At 43.9% G+C, this 15122-nt stretch overlaps 1 protein-coding gene and 1 long non-coding RNA gene across 2 annotated transcripts in view; one reads left to right on the top strand and one right to left on the bottom strand.

Annotated features, from left to right (window-relative positions):
- The window catches only part of LOC135902176 (uncharacterized), a 59408-nt gene extending 55059 nt beyond the window's left edge, over positions 1-4349 (top strand). Inside the window, exon 2 of the long non-coding RNA XR_010564435.1 lies at positions 4129-4349. This is a non-coding gene — a long non-coding RNA (uncharacterized lncRNA). The remainder of the gene's footprint in view (positions 1-4128) is intronic.
- LOC135902174 (atrial natriuretic peptide receptor 1-like) overlaps positions 1-15122 on the bottom strand; it is a 152684-nt gene that overhangs the window by 55033 nt on the left and 82529 nt on the right. The gene's annotated exons all lie outside the window — the stretch shown is intronic.

Here is a 15122-nt window from a genome sequence, read left to right as displayed (position 1 = left end):
GGCTTCTTGTAAAAGAAGACGGCGACGTGCTGGCCCAACACTGCACCTGCAAGGCAGGCATTGCAGAGGCATGCTCGCACATAGCTGTTGTGCTCTTTTACATTGAGGCTGTAGAGAAGAAGAGAGCTAACCAAGTATCAGTAAGAACCCAATGATGGCAACATTTCTATCGCCTGGCTTCTTTCTGGTGTGGTTGCAGCAGCCAAACACAGCACCGTTCAATAAACAAATGCCAACAGCATTGTGCACGAAACACCGAAACATCCGCGCTCATCTATCAGCGACTCGACTGGTTAAGTCCCCAGGGGGAACGGCGGGCCTAAAGATAGGGGTCAGATGTTTGCACGAAAAAGGCCGCTAGCATTTTACCGATGCTCCGCGACTGACACGACCGTAAACATGGCGCGGCTGCCCCGACCACGCTGTCGCCGCCTCGCAGATCGAGCTCAATGCATACCCTCTACAGAGCTTCGATGCAGAAAACCTTTCACAGATGAATGTCAATCTTAACAACTGATACGTCAAGGAGAGCGAAGTTTTATATATCGATTTCTCGCATAGCTCGGAAGTACTAGAGTAATGTTAGTTGGCGCCGAAATTGCTCTGCATTTCAGTGCCCAGAAGTACAAACTTCTGGCTAACCTCGAACCTAAAGCCGGTGTAAAGCGGTTTTGGGAAACAAGAATTACGAATTACTGGTTAACAAAAACTGACTGCCCTTTCACTACTATGAAGAGGTGTGCAAGCGAAGCTCGTGATCCGAGGCTCTTCGTTGTCGTAACACCTCGGCTTCGCGCTCGGCTTCGGTGAGGTCGGCAAGTCGACGACGAGGCCTTTATCTGGCGAGTTTTTTGCAAGAGTTCATGAAACGCCGACTGTTTTTCGGCCGAACGCACGACGCGTGGGCCACCTTCGTTCCTTCAACGCAGCCTGCTCTTCGGCAGGACGAACCAAACCCTGCCTCCCCATCTGACTGCCGGGCGTGAACTGGCAGGAAACGGTGGGCGCGAGGCACGCGAGCACGCGATCACGCCCTTTTTCTCCTCCTGAGGGAAGCGACGCCTGTGCCTGGCTCGCGCCTTGCCCTGCATATACTTCTTCATGCATGGAAAACCGCGCTTTAAAGGGCGGGTATGTTGAATGGACAGTGGCTGAACATTACATTTGAACATACATGAGAAAGAAATGTAAACATGCTACGCAGTCCAATGAAAATTCAAAATTCGCGCAAGCAAACACAAGCATGCAGACGCGAAATCCATCAGCAACTGCATCAAAGGTAGCAACCACACTACGCACTTGAGCAGCCTCTTCTCGAAAGACAGACCTTGTCGAGCGAGGTGGCTCGGCATGTCTGTCGATGATTCGGCTTCTCCGTAATGAATGAGGTCTTAATAACATAAACAAATCATATGGTGTATTACTTGCTGTCTTTTTGCTTGACACTACTCATAATTTTATGCAATAAAAAAAACGGTCAGTGACTGAACCGCTTAGCGTGGTGGTCTCGCAAACCTGAGGTCTGTGGCTCGAATCCGCCGCCCAACAAGCGATTTTCGTTTTAGCGACGCGCCAGAAACAAGAGTGTCACTCGATGCTCGTGCCACTAATAACCATTTTGTCACACAAGTATAAGATTCAAGGCATTACAGTTAACCTTCCAAATAATTTTTCTACATTGTCGATTGTCCCCTCTCACTTAGCGGCATTCCACTCCCAACTTTCTAAAGACCTTGCTGACAATGGCAGTTGGTTCTATACCGCTTTTCGGACTAATCTTCCCGATCTATGTGGATGTACTTTGGCAGTACCAGCAAGTTTGTTAAGTAAAATAAAATGCAGTTAGCCCAACTCGAAACCCTGCTCATCTTTATTGCAGCAGCAGATAAAGGCTCGAAACTGGATTTCCTTTGTCTGTAGGTAATTTCAGTGCGCCATCGTATTACTTTTTTTTTTCAGGATGACTTGCGACAAAGCACATGAGTAATCGTATTCGTTATGGCGTAGTAGCATTACAGCATATACTAATGCTCTCTCCTGTTCCATCTAGCTGAATAATTTTGATGAGCTCGGTTTATTTGACGTGCGCGTAGTGCGTGATCACAGTTTTTTTTTTTCGCACCCATCGAAATACGTCCGCCCATGCACTGAATTGAACCTGCGACCTCGTGCTTAGCAGGCGAACGCTATAGCCAATCAACCACTGCACCGGTTCTTTGATTACAATGATTAACTCTTCAATTTAAGCTAGTTCCAAGATTTGCTGCGGTCTCAACCTGTAAACTTCTATTGAGGACCTGCAGCATACTGTACACAAGCATCATGGCGGAATAAGCAATGCCAGAAGAGTTTACTTCGTCCCGTGCCTTACTTCATATTGTTCAAAAATATTGTCACTCCTGTGATCGTAAATTGTTGAATAATTCCACGATCACCTCACGAAGTGGCCCATGCAATGTGCCTTCCAAATTAGTTCAAGGCGTCTTCCGACAGAGACTAGCAGAAGCTCCGTCCTTGCTCAAGAATCGCCTTTCCTCGACGTCTTTCACCTATTTTTTTTTTACGTTCCTTTGTCTTTATGTTCAGTAATAGCATTCTCCCTGCATAGCACTACTACAGCTTCACCGCTCTACCACCGGAACTTGTACTGAAGCCTTAACATGTCCCCCCGTATCCGTGCGGATGTCCTCGGCACAAACAGTCGTCGGTGGCTTCATCCCTGAAATCAGTAAGGAAAGCAGCAAGCGAAGCCTAAAGACAGTGTCCAGAGTTTCGCAATCATAGCGAAGAGCGAGGGTCCTTTTGCGGTAACAATATCTGACACAAATCGATAATGTAAATGTACCAAACTGAGCAAAAGTAAATACTCGAAGTGAAGGAGCAATGACAATTACAGCCAGCTAGGTCTTTATGCAAACCCATTTGCATGATTTACGGTCTGAAGCTAGAACAGCACTTTGCATGGCGTGATACCTGCTTTTACCAAGCTTGGTTCTTTCCCGCGCACTCTCGTTTACTTCGTACGAAACACTGCGCATTAGCAGAGTTACGAAGCGGAATGGATCTCACTCCGCTTCGTCCGATCGCAATTGCCACTACACTCACTGCCTTGAGCTCGCCAGAATGCCCTGCGGAATAGGAAACAGTAGCGGGCATCAGCTAGAAACGATGCTATAGCCAAGAAAACAAGATTCCATTAGTGCATTTTTCTCCGAAATTAACCTCCCAAGACGACTAGCTCTCACGCTTGTAGAGTTGCGCTGTCGCGTTTTACCGTTTCTTATTTATTCCGTCGAAGGGATGTGTCGAAGGCGCTTTCTCTTTTTTTTATTCTTTTTTATTACATTTCTTTGGGGCGGAGGCCAAGGGAGGGGACGGCGACGTTTGTTTCTGCTCTCTAGACTTTTCCTATCTCCCTTACGATATCGAATGTGTCTGTGGTGCTTTTCCTTCTTGCCGCTCTCTGCCTTTCCATTACGCGAGCTTGTAAGGGGAAGCACTTGACTGTGATAAATATTGCATGCACTCTTGTATCGACCGCCTGTCGGGTACTCCAGCGCGGAAGCGTCACCTGTGGGCAGGAAATGGTAACGTCAAGCGAATACAGAAGTGAATACAAAAGCAAACACGGCATGGATAGTGCCTGATGCATCGGGAGAAGCTGCGCCACGTCCCCGACAACCTCTGTAAAGACGGTTGCCGTCGTAAATATCAAAGGGACCCGCTGCGCATCGGAGACTGCCTTGGCGAGAGGCTTGCGGCGGCAGCTATATTGGGTATCAATCCCATTCAGTTTCAGCAGTTCAAAAAAGATTGTTTGCTTCAGGTAGGCGTTCCGCGTTCTTGCGCTTTCCACAGACTGTCTTCACTAGAGCGATCAGAAAAATAAAAACACGGAACAAAAGTGAGATAAAGGTGTTGCACACAGTCAAACAGCTTGTTTACTTTGAGCCAAAAGCGAAGCTACAGTTAAAGGCAAAGAGAGAGAAAGAGAGAGAGAGCAAATATATGTGTTTAGGCAGGGCTGCTACGGCTAGCCATAACCGACTACGCAGAAATTCGAAACGCGATCTCTCGCGCATGATTGTGCTTAAATTTTCTACATATAATGTCTCCGGTTGGTTTCAGTCGCCTGCAGCGCTTGGCCTCAACCACAATGCAGAAAATACGCCCGAACAACAGAAGTGAGTGACATCACGTGAGCTGAGCCGAATTTCACGGTGACTTCGACGAAAAATGCCAAAACGCCTCAAGAGAGCTCTAACAGGGCGCCTGTCATGCGGAGAGGACCGGCCTAACAAACTTCGACACGGTGAAATGGACCAATTAAAACAGATTGTTTATTTAAAGCCCGCCTTTAATCATCCTTACTGCTTAAGCATAATTCTGATTTTAGATTATCTTCAATACATAGAGAATGTGTGGTTTCTTCCCCTTTACCATCACTTTACCACACAACTGGAATTAAGAATAATTACTTAGCATACCAGGAAGTATCTTCCGAATTGCACTTGTAAACTTTGGTTGCAACAAAGTCCAAGATTTAGAAAGTTGCGGACATACAATAGAGCCAGGTGGCTCATAAAAGAGTACTTGAGTATCCCCGAAAAGTGCCTTCGTATTGTAGTGTTCGTGATGATGCTGATAATGAAGAGAGTTATAATGGATCACAATTTCGTAAGAACTTCTTTCGACCTTTTTTAGCCGAACATTAAAAACAAGCTTTGCTAGATGAATTGCAGAAAATTTTAAGCTGGCAAAATGTAGAGCTTCATAGATCATTTGGATGGTATGCCCGACACTTTTTACACCTTCTGCTAATGGCCTGTTGTGTAGACCCTTTGTCAGAACGTGTTATGAAAAAAAAAGTTGGACTAGGAGAGAGGTCCCCTTAACGCTTTGCAATATGCGGGCGCTTCAAATATAGAGAAGGAACAAAATATACTTCGGGACAAGTCTTCTATAGCAATAAGTTGCCAAATCCATGCTATTACTGCGCGAATAAAAACAGGGATGAGAGAGGAAGCACACAACGCAAACGCCTACTTGCAGCTGGTTTCTGAAAGGTACTACAAATAAGTAGTTGACCTGGTTACACGCGTAATCACATCGAAGGTGGAACGAACGAGGAAACAAAAAAATTGCTGTACATCACAAAACAGGGATGTATTTTTCATGTATCGGCATGCAACGCATCGTACTATACACATAAAAAAGCTGCTGATCTGTAAAAGCTGCTGATCTGTAAAAGCTATTGACGGCTAGCTCATGCATTATTCTTTGTTTTCTAATATACAAACAGTAAGGAAAGATGCGGATATAAATTTTGTCCTTCTGGGCAGCTTTGACTTTCGGTTTCAAAGCTACACAAAGACAAGGTATTCGTTCCTGTGGATTCGAGTGCGTAATTATTGCAATTATCGGCTCATGAAAGCTTTAATAACGTCTGCTCTCGCGAAATCAGGACATTCCAAACAAGTGCAGCCTATGCCCTGGCAGTACGTGTTTTGACTCAAGTGCCTCTTGTCACGCATTCGCGTCAATGTGTTACAGCGCTGACATGTGGTGGCATCTGGGAGCCGTATCAGGAGGCTGGTAAATTTTGTTTGGAGTCGCGATCGACCTAGCGCTCAAAGGTTCGACATCAACTATTTTCTACAGTCTTTGTGAACATGAAGAGTGTCGCTTCTTGCTTCCAAAATTTTCTTCGCGTTGTTTGCATACGATATATTACGAAGGGTGTGGGGTCAGCTTGAAAATATAGCTAATTATTGCATTACTGCTTTGGCTACGGTATGTAGAGAGTTCGCGACAGTCATAATTTGCGGCACTCAATGGCTGTAGCAACAGGTTGTCTAACGAACAGGACAGTGCCTTGCTTTACGGCAGGGAATAGACCTTAGAACATTTTACTGTCGGAAAAGGCTTCGCGCACGTTTTCCACCAGAGGATATAAGCGATGACAGCTGCCTAAGAGGAAGGAAGGTCGTGCAAAGTACGTGCGCGTAGCCAGTGGCGAATACAGATTCTTTTTTTTTTTCAATTGCGATGGCCACGCTTTTGACCGTGATATGGGAGCGGAGCAGGTGGGTGTTCTCGCGCGTGATATTGTGCCACGTATTCCTGTTGCGTAGAAATTTTGACATGGGGACGAGAGCGGAGGGGGGGTGAGAGGGAGGTCACGTGGCTAGCGTGCGCGATGCGAAAAGTGCAAACTCAGTATACTGTAGTCATGGACGACTTAAATGCAAAAGTGGGGGAAAAGCAGCTGGTGAACAAGCAATTGGCAACTACGGCATGGATTCTAGGAACACTCGAGGAGAGATGTTGGTAGCCTTCGCGGAAAGGAATAAGCTGCGAATGATGAACACCTTCTTCATGATGCGTTAGAACGAAAAGTGGACCTGTAAAAGCCCTAATGGTGAAGGAAGAAATTGATTTCATGTTTTCTGCCGATCCCAGCATAGTGCAGGATGTAGAAGTGTTAGGTAGGGTGAACTGCAGAGATCATAGGCTAGTGAGGGCTAGGATTCAATTCAACTTGAAGAGAAAGGATGAAATTGGTCAATAAGAAAAAGGCCAACCTAGATGCAGTAAGGGTAAAAGCAGCCCAATTCAGGTAGGCACTTTCAAACAAATTTGAAGCCTTAAAACATAGAGAGGAAGATGACATGGAGGGAATGAATGAAACCATAACTAGGCTGGCTTCAGAAGGAGCAATTGAAGTGGGAGGTAAGGCCACAAGCAACCCATTTGGAGTTTCCCTCAAGTAACAAGAGACCTAATAACAAAACGACAAAGAATGAAAATGTCCTACTCAAGAGATAAGATATGATTCGCGGAACTGTCAAAACTGATCGACAAGGCGAAAATAAGTGACACTTGAAATTATAGCTTTTTAAAGACTGATGAAGAGGTAAATGGACGCAGCCTGAAACCTGTGAGAAGGAAACTAGGCCTCAGGACAAACAAAGATGTATGCACTGAAAGATAGCGTAATATCGTCAGCGATCTCGGATATAGTAAAAGCAAAGGAAGAATTCTATACTGACCTGTACAGTACCCAAATCAGAAACGATACCTCCATTGAAAGTAGTAATGAACAGGTTAAAGAGGTTTCTCGCCTTCTTTTAGATTACCTGAGGGACACGGATTTGTCCTCCACATGGTGACCTTAGGGGTGACTATGTGTAGTTGTGAGGTCTGTGTCTGAATTATATGATTTATGTATTTTAAGTGTCGCTACGGTGGAACAATTGCCGGCAGCTACTGCAAGGCTAATCCCACCAGTAGACCATAACCACTCAACTCAACTCAACTCAGGCTCCTTCTATAACTAGCGATGAACTCAGAAAGGTCGTGCAAGACATGAAACGGGGAAAAGGGGCAGGAGAAGATAGACTACCAGTAGATTAATTCAAAGATGGTGGAAACATAATACTTGACAAACTAGAGGCCCTTTCTACAAAGTGCTTATCGGCTTCAGGGGTCCCAGAGAACTAGAAGAATGCCAACATTATACTAATCCACAAAAAGGGAGACGTTAAAAATTGAACCATTATAAGCCCATTAGCTTACTTCCAGCATTATGTAAAATATTTACCAAGATAATCTTCAATAGAATAAGAGCAACACTGGACTTCAGGCAACCAAGGGAACAGGCAGGCTTCAGGAAGGGATACTCTACAATGAGCGACATCCATGTCATTAATCAGGTAATCGAGAAATCCGCCGAGTGCAATCAGCCTCTCTATATGGCTTTCATAGATTCCGAAAAGGCATTTGATTCAGTATAGTTACGTGCAGTCATAGAGGCATTACGTAATCAAGGAATACAGACCACTTACATAAATATCTTAGAAAGCATCTACAGAGATTCCACAGCTACCTTAATTCTCCACAAGTAGGAAGATACTCATAAAGAAAGGGGTCAGACAAGGAGACACAATCTCTCCAATGCTATTCCCTGTGTGCTTAGACGAAGTATTCAAGCTATTAAACAGGGAACGCTTAGGAGTAAGGATTGACGGCGAACATCTCAGCAACCTTCGGTTTGCCGATGACATTGTCCTGTTCAAAAACACTGGGGACGAGTTACAACAAATGAGTGGGGACCTTAACATGAGAGAGTATAAGAATGGGGTTGAAGATTATTATATAGAAGACAAAGATGATAGTGAATAGCCGGGCAAGGGAACAAGAATTCAGGATCGCCTGTCAGCCTCTAGAGCCTGTGAACCAGTACGTTTACCCAAGTCAATTATTCACCGGGGACCGTGATCATGAGAAGGAAAGTCACAGAAGAATAAAAATGGGTTGGAGTGCATTCGGTAGACCATTGTCAGATCCTGCTGACTTCAACTTCGTCGCGTGATGCCAGCGATGCAATTTAAAAGTAAGCTTACCATTGTCATTAAAAAGAAAGGTGTACAGTCAATGCATTTTGCCGGTGCTGACATATGGGGCAGAAACTTGGAGACTGACAAGGAAGCTTGAGAACAAGGTAAGGACCGCGCAAAGAGCGATGGAACGAAGAATGTTAGGCGTGACGTCAAAAGACAGGAAGAGAGCGGTGTGGATCAGAGAGAAAACAGGGATAGCTGATATTCTAATTGACAGTAAGAGAAAGAAATGGAGCTGTGCAGGTCAAGTAATGAGTAGGTTAGATAACCGGTGGACCATTAGGGTTACAGAATGGGTACCAAGAGAGGGGAAGCACAGTAGAGGATGGCAGAAAACTTGGTGGTGCGATGAAATCAGGAAATTCGAGGGTGCTAAATGGAATCGGTTGGCGCAGGACAAGGGTAATTGGAGATCGCAGGGACAGGCCTTCGTTCTGCCGTAAACATAAAATATAATGATGATGATGATGATGATGATGATGATAACGAGTCAAATTTGACTGCTTAGATTTATGCGGTACCTTTACTATTTTAATGTAACGCTAATTAGTCAAGTTCAGCTAAATCTGCGTATTGATTTATCGTGAAAGTAAACTCAGGTATTACATAAACGGTAAACCTGTAGAAACACAACTTCGTCGCGTGATGCCAGCGATGCACTTTAAAGTAAGTTTGAATTCAAAACATTAAAGCAGTTGGTGCATTGCTGAAACGCATATTCTTAACATTTCTTTCGCGCAGAAGTGTATCGTAAGGTTCTTGTTTGCCCATCGCCTCACAACCGGATGCTAGGAATTATTCTAAAGAAACGGGAAACTGTACAAATAAGAGTAAGAAATATAAAGACTTCTTTGATGCCTTAGAACCTTTGCTCGTCAAGAGCTTTGACAAAAACAAAGGTCTCGTGCTTTCTACCTACTGAAAAGCTGTCGCGAGTGCTGCTGCAGATGCAAACACAGCTTTTCTGAATCATGGAAGCGTCTGCTCGCTGCAAAGGTTTCGGAGGCACTGTTTAATATGCCGCGAGGCTATTTTGTCTGTGGTGTTCTGTCAACCCTACCGAAATTGGGCCCACGACGAGGCTTCTGGCATCAAAGCTGCACGCCAAAACGAAATGTTCTTTCCCACGACTTCAAAAAAATAATTATCGCCATTAAGGGTTCACTGAAGGCAGCCTGCGCGTATCCCTTCAAAAAAAAATGTTATTCATTTTCTCTCTTCTCTTTTTCTATCTTTTTAGAGAAACGTTTCGTTGGTGCAAAAAATAACAGAAACCTAGACGAGCATGTCTGTCTGTTTGACTACAGTCGTCACGTAACACACTCCTATTCTGCGGCATAGAATGCACTACCAAGCAGTTCATGTCGTAGCAGAGCTTGCAATTTTTTTTGTACAGTTATATTTTTCCATAATCTTTCCAGGAGCACAAAGCAATAAAGGAAAGTGGATTCAACTTCGATCTAGGTTTGTGGTTTCCTTTTTACACTTCAGTGCAGAAAGACATTCCGGCTCTATGGCAGTGCGTTTTGTGTTCTTGCTCGCAATGAACTCATGGCATAGGCGTTTCTCTGTCGCCGTCAACTGTCATTATGTTTCGCATAGCGAAATTAAGAAATGGTGTTTATAACTTGCAAACATTAGTGGCACTGCTACCCGAGCACCCGTCTATTTATTATTTTGCTAATAAAACAATGAGCACTCTCGTACTGCCTCGCGGTGTGACTATCCTTTATTCATGTCTACACACGGAGCATCAACTCCTGCTTACGCCCGCCCCTGGGGCGCCAGGCTGTTTAGAGATTTATTAAGCTCCAGCTCTAGCGTGACAGGAACCAACGACGTCGTTAGGTTAGAAGCTTAAACGTACTTCGAGCATAGCGTAATGCCGTGGCATATTTCTGTGATGTTGTAGTTAATGTGTTCATTATTCAACGAGCTTTGCTGCATCCATTTTGGCACTCGCTGGTTTGTGACGAGTACGTATTCCTCGCGTCTCACGTTCTACGGTTACATTCCACACCTTCTGCGTTAGGATGAATTTTACATTGACAAGCGTGAGTGGCATTTGCCGGACAAGCATCCAGGAACGCAATTCAGGTTTTGTAGCATCGCATAGTTCAAATGAAAATGGTTAGTGATGGTTCAAGGTGTGCTGTTCCACTTTTGCTCAAGGAACGAGCCTGGTTTGTGAGGATTGGTCTAACAGCGAAGCCTGCTTTCCTCGTAGTTCCATTTACATTGCCATCTTCTTTCCACACAGAACTGGGTAACATGTTCTTTTTATCATCCTACTAGGTCTGCTTCACTGTCCTTACTTTCCTTCACTATTGTGCAATTCTTCACACCAAACAATAGGTACTGATGAGCGTAACGGTGGAGATTCAGCAGTATAAATGTAATTTGTACACGCCACTAATCTGAATATGATAGCAAATGATACACAATTGATATCTGATGTTTCCGCCAATTCATCATTAGTATCAAAACCATTTGAGCAATATGATTCCGAGTGATAGAACAAAATGATACTAATAAACCGAATATGAGAATAGTTCTTGAACGTACTCAATGTTGGTTTTACCGCTTCTTAAATTTTTAAGCCTTATTTGATATGGTGCTGATAAATGCCAGTATCAAACACCATCGAAAGGGATCTTCAATGGTGTTTGATACTGGTAAAGGTTCTTCGAAAGGGATCAGGCATACAACCTGATGGTGCGTATGTGACATTGCAAATTTCAAGTTATTGCAACTCATTCGATGCTATTACAGTGCCAAATTTCAGACTTTTTGCCAACGCATGAAATACATGTATATATGATGTTATCTTCTTTAAGCCATGGCCCTCCCTTCATCAAAGCTCCAAATTACTATATTAATGTAGAGTGGCTTACGTCTAGCAACTATGTGGAGGTAATAATTTGTATCACCAAACAGTACCTTGCCAACACGTGAACTTATTCGTGGTGGTAAAAAGCGGCACTTCTAATAGTCCCTACGTTTCGCGAAACTTTCATGAGGTGCTTAAGGAACGAGCGAATGGGAAATGAGATCCTGCTTTGAAATTCCCTCATTGACGGCCTTTCATGTCCCACGATAAGGTAGTGCCTACGGCGCTGACAGTTCGCTTGCATGTTCGGATGCCGACGTTACCGCATAACTTGTTTAAGCTTTAGAAAATGGCCTCGAAATTACGATGATGATGCCAGCGAAGTTCTGTAATGAGTGAATCGCAGCAGAGGTCTTTTCTTCTTGAAACATAAAAAAATGTCTCAAGAATTAGGACTGTGAGAAAATTTCATCATCTAAACAATCACAAATCAGAACTTATCGCAAACTTTTTCTTACATATAAACATATATACTACAAGATGCCCACCCGTGCCACTCCAGGCCAAGCACGCCGTAGCAGTGGCACCTCCTAAATCTTGAAAGCCTATTAATAAAACATTCGCCTATTTAAATGCCTTTGTTCTTCATTAGCGCGATAGCTTTTGCACTCGGCGCTGTTCGCTCTCTCTCGTCTACCGCATGAAAGGCCAGAAGAATCGCGTTGGGTGTCATCCGCCAAGCACGGAATTGCCGTCATCAATGGACAGCGTAGGCTTAAAATGGAAGAAATGGGCGTACATAAAAGGAAAAGGTCCGGACAATGACCAAAATGATTTAAAATATACATTTACGTTTCGGCTCCCCCACGGGAGCCTTGTTCACAATGAAACAAGCGTCAGAGTGGGGGCCCTTCTTATGCGCGTCTCAAACCATAATTAAGGCACTTGGTACATGGACGGCAGATTGCCTTCGTTGCGAGTAAGAGTGTGCGCATGGTTAGGATGATTATATATATATATATATATATATATATATATATATATATATATATATATATATATATATATATATATATATATATATATATATATATATATATATATATATATATATATATATATATATATCATTTTCTAACTATTTTGGTCAGTGGCCAGACCTCTTCCTTTTAGGTATGCATCATCCCGACCAGACGGGTTCCTGTCATACTCTCGACTTCCAGAAATGTGCGTTCATCTGCTGTTGCCAAAAATGCAGTGGTAGTTGTAACATAACATGATCATTAAATTGGCTTCTGCGCTCACAGACACGGAGATAAAAAGGAGGTACACGACACACCCATGCACAAATCCAGAGTATATTTAAGGGTGTGATCTTACCTTGAGATGGAGATGGATGATGATGATTACTGAACGAATGCTTACTATCAATAATAATATGACATTTATCTGCGTACCAGTGAGCGTTCTACCTATACATTTCTTTGTGTTAACAAGAAGCTTTGGAATTCAAGCGCGTCGTTTTACTTCTGTACAGGCCACACAAATTTAGGCAGGTGTTCAGGACATACGGACATCCGCTCTGGATCCGTGTACCGACACGGCTATCTGCAATACTGCCAGCACACTCCATTTTGATGTCCGTCCACGCAGAATTCATTTCGCAATGCATAACCAACGCGCCTTAATCGCCACTCTAACTGAGCATGACAGACACTTTGCGAGTTCCTTTCACACGTTAGGTCATGTTGGTCCCCTTTTTTTCAGAGCTATGCTCCTTGATCTCTGTTCATAATCCTTTCCCATGTCGTTCCACAGTGACACCGGAACCGGATATAAAATTATACTTGGTTCATGCATAATTGCGTAGTGAGGCAACATACGCCTTGAGATAGGCGAAGTGACACAGCAGTAAAACAGCGTCACAAATTATTCTTGCATCTTTATCACCTCTGTGCAAACCGTAACCCTGTGGGGCGTATTTTCGTTGTATCACGTGGCATATCGCCACGAGCTTTTCGCACGGCGCGATAGCCGCGATAGTAGTTGGCGTATGATAAGATTAAGCCGTTCTTTGTTTCTTGCTTTTAGGGGTTTTTATGATGGTGACTATCTACTTCTCTCCGTGCGGTGACGTTCGTCATACAAACTGCTGCTACTGGCGGTTGAACCAATGCAGAACAAATGAATGTGCAACGAATGAATGACATTAATGATTTCTGTTGGCGCAATAGCCTCAGCCAAAGCAGGAATGTGCTGCCATTGTGCATTCATTACTCTGTCGAGAAAGCGAGTATCTATAAAAAAGACGCGTTGTAAAGCATCGTTCATGCGAGGACATAAGCTGCTACTTGAAACTATTCATAAATAGCAAGAAAACGTAATCAGGTTATGACGCAGCTATTGCATATAAGGGCGTCATGTATATACAGCGATGTCTAACAGCCAGGAATGCAGAGACGCCGCGCTTTCATTTTTCTTATATTATGATACCTTTATTTCTACAGCGCCGAATTGTCAATACATGTTATAATTAGAAAATATCACCAGTGAACAATCATGTAAGCTTTCAAACCAGCACTGGTATCAGACAAAGGTCGAGGCACATGTCGTTTCCCTTCATTCTGAATGCTGCTGACCGTGGTGACCGCGTTCATGGTGGTTATGCATAATGAATTTAAATCTGTTGTTTCTACTTTTCATCAGGGTTTGGATTCATATGGAGTTTGCAGGCATAGACTGACGAAATAATATACATGTGATTTTGTCACGAGTGACGGGAGGAACCACATGTGTCAGGTGTGGAAAATACAACGACGTCAGCCAGCGAAAAAAAAAGGGAATTTGGTCTCGCCTGCTTAGTTCAAAAAGTGTACTTCACAGTGGGCACCTATACATCTATAACACGTATACAATTGTAATGAATTTTGGCACTATGGAGAGAAACAGGACAGAGTGTAAACATTGTAAAAAGCATTTATTACATAAGCTAGTTAAGACGGATGACAGATCAATCTTTCACACTATATTCCTGTACACAAACGTGAAATCTTGAACTTGACTACACATACGCAGCAAGCCAGCCTTTACAATAAAATGCCCCTCAGTTCCAACTAAATTTGCAGTTGCACGCGAAAGGCCAAGCATCGATTGCGATAGCGAATTAGCAGACAACTATAGGAAGCAAGGATAGTAGTTTTATCGGCCATATAAACACGGAAACATTCCCTCACTGACTAAATTAACAATCATGGTAAAAAAAACAGCACTTCAAAGCGTGAGGGTGTATGAGAAAGACTGCACAGGCACCCTCATGTGTCCATGTGCTTGTTTTCGCATGTTGTCAAATCCTGTATGGCAGTTTTTAACTATTAGCTGTATCAAACAGCTACATAACTGGCCAGCGCCCGCAGTGCAGTGTGCAGAAACAATCGATTTTCGTCGTGCTGAACCAGTTGGAGAACCAGCCTCTGTCGGAAGAAATAATTTTGTGACATAGACGCGACTTATCACCGCATCAGAAGGCCGGGCAAGCGCTAGTGCGCTTCTTGAGATCGACCTGCCCGTGTGAACGCCTGTGATTGGAGTGCCTTTGCTGTTACCCGTTCCTGGCGTCTCTCTCTCTCTCTCTCGCTCTCTCCAACCCTCCCCCCTCCCCAGAGCAGGGTAGCAAACAGGAAACTCTACCACGGTTAACCTCCCAGCTTTCCTCTCTCTCACTCTATTTCTCTCTCTACATACCTGGCCCTGTCACGGACCTTGCTTCTGTCTGTGGCAGTCTGTGTATGAGCTTGTGCTGTGTCTCAGGGCGCACTGCAACGCATCCAGACGCCGCTGAAGTGTGTGCTTCACAGTGAGCGTTGGCGTTCACAAATGAGCGCGTAACAATG

Source organism: Dermacentor albipictus, chromosome 4 (genome assembly GCF_038994185.2).
Source record: "Dermacentor albipictus isolate Rhodes 1998 colony chromosome 4, USDA_Dalb.pri_finalv2, whole genome shotgun sequence".
Classification (NCBI taxonomy): domain Eukaryota; kingdom Metazoa; phylum Arthropoda; class Arachnida; order Ixodida; family Ixodidae; genus Dermacentor; species Dermacentor albipictus.
The sequence above is the reverse complement of the archived record's forward strand: the minus strand, read 5'-3'. Positions and strand labels throughout refer to the sequence as shown.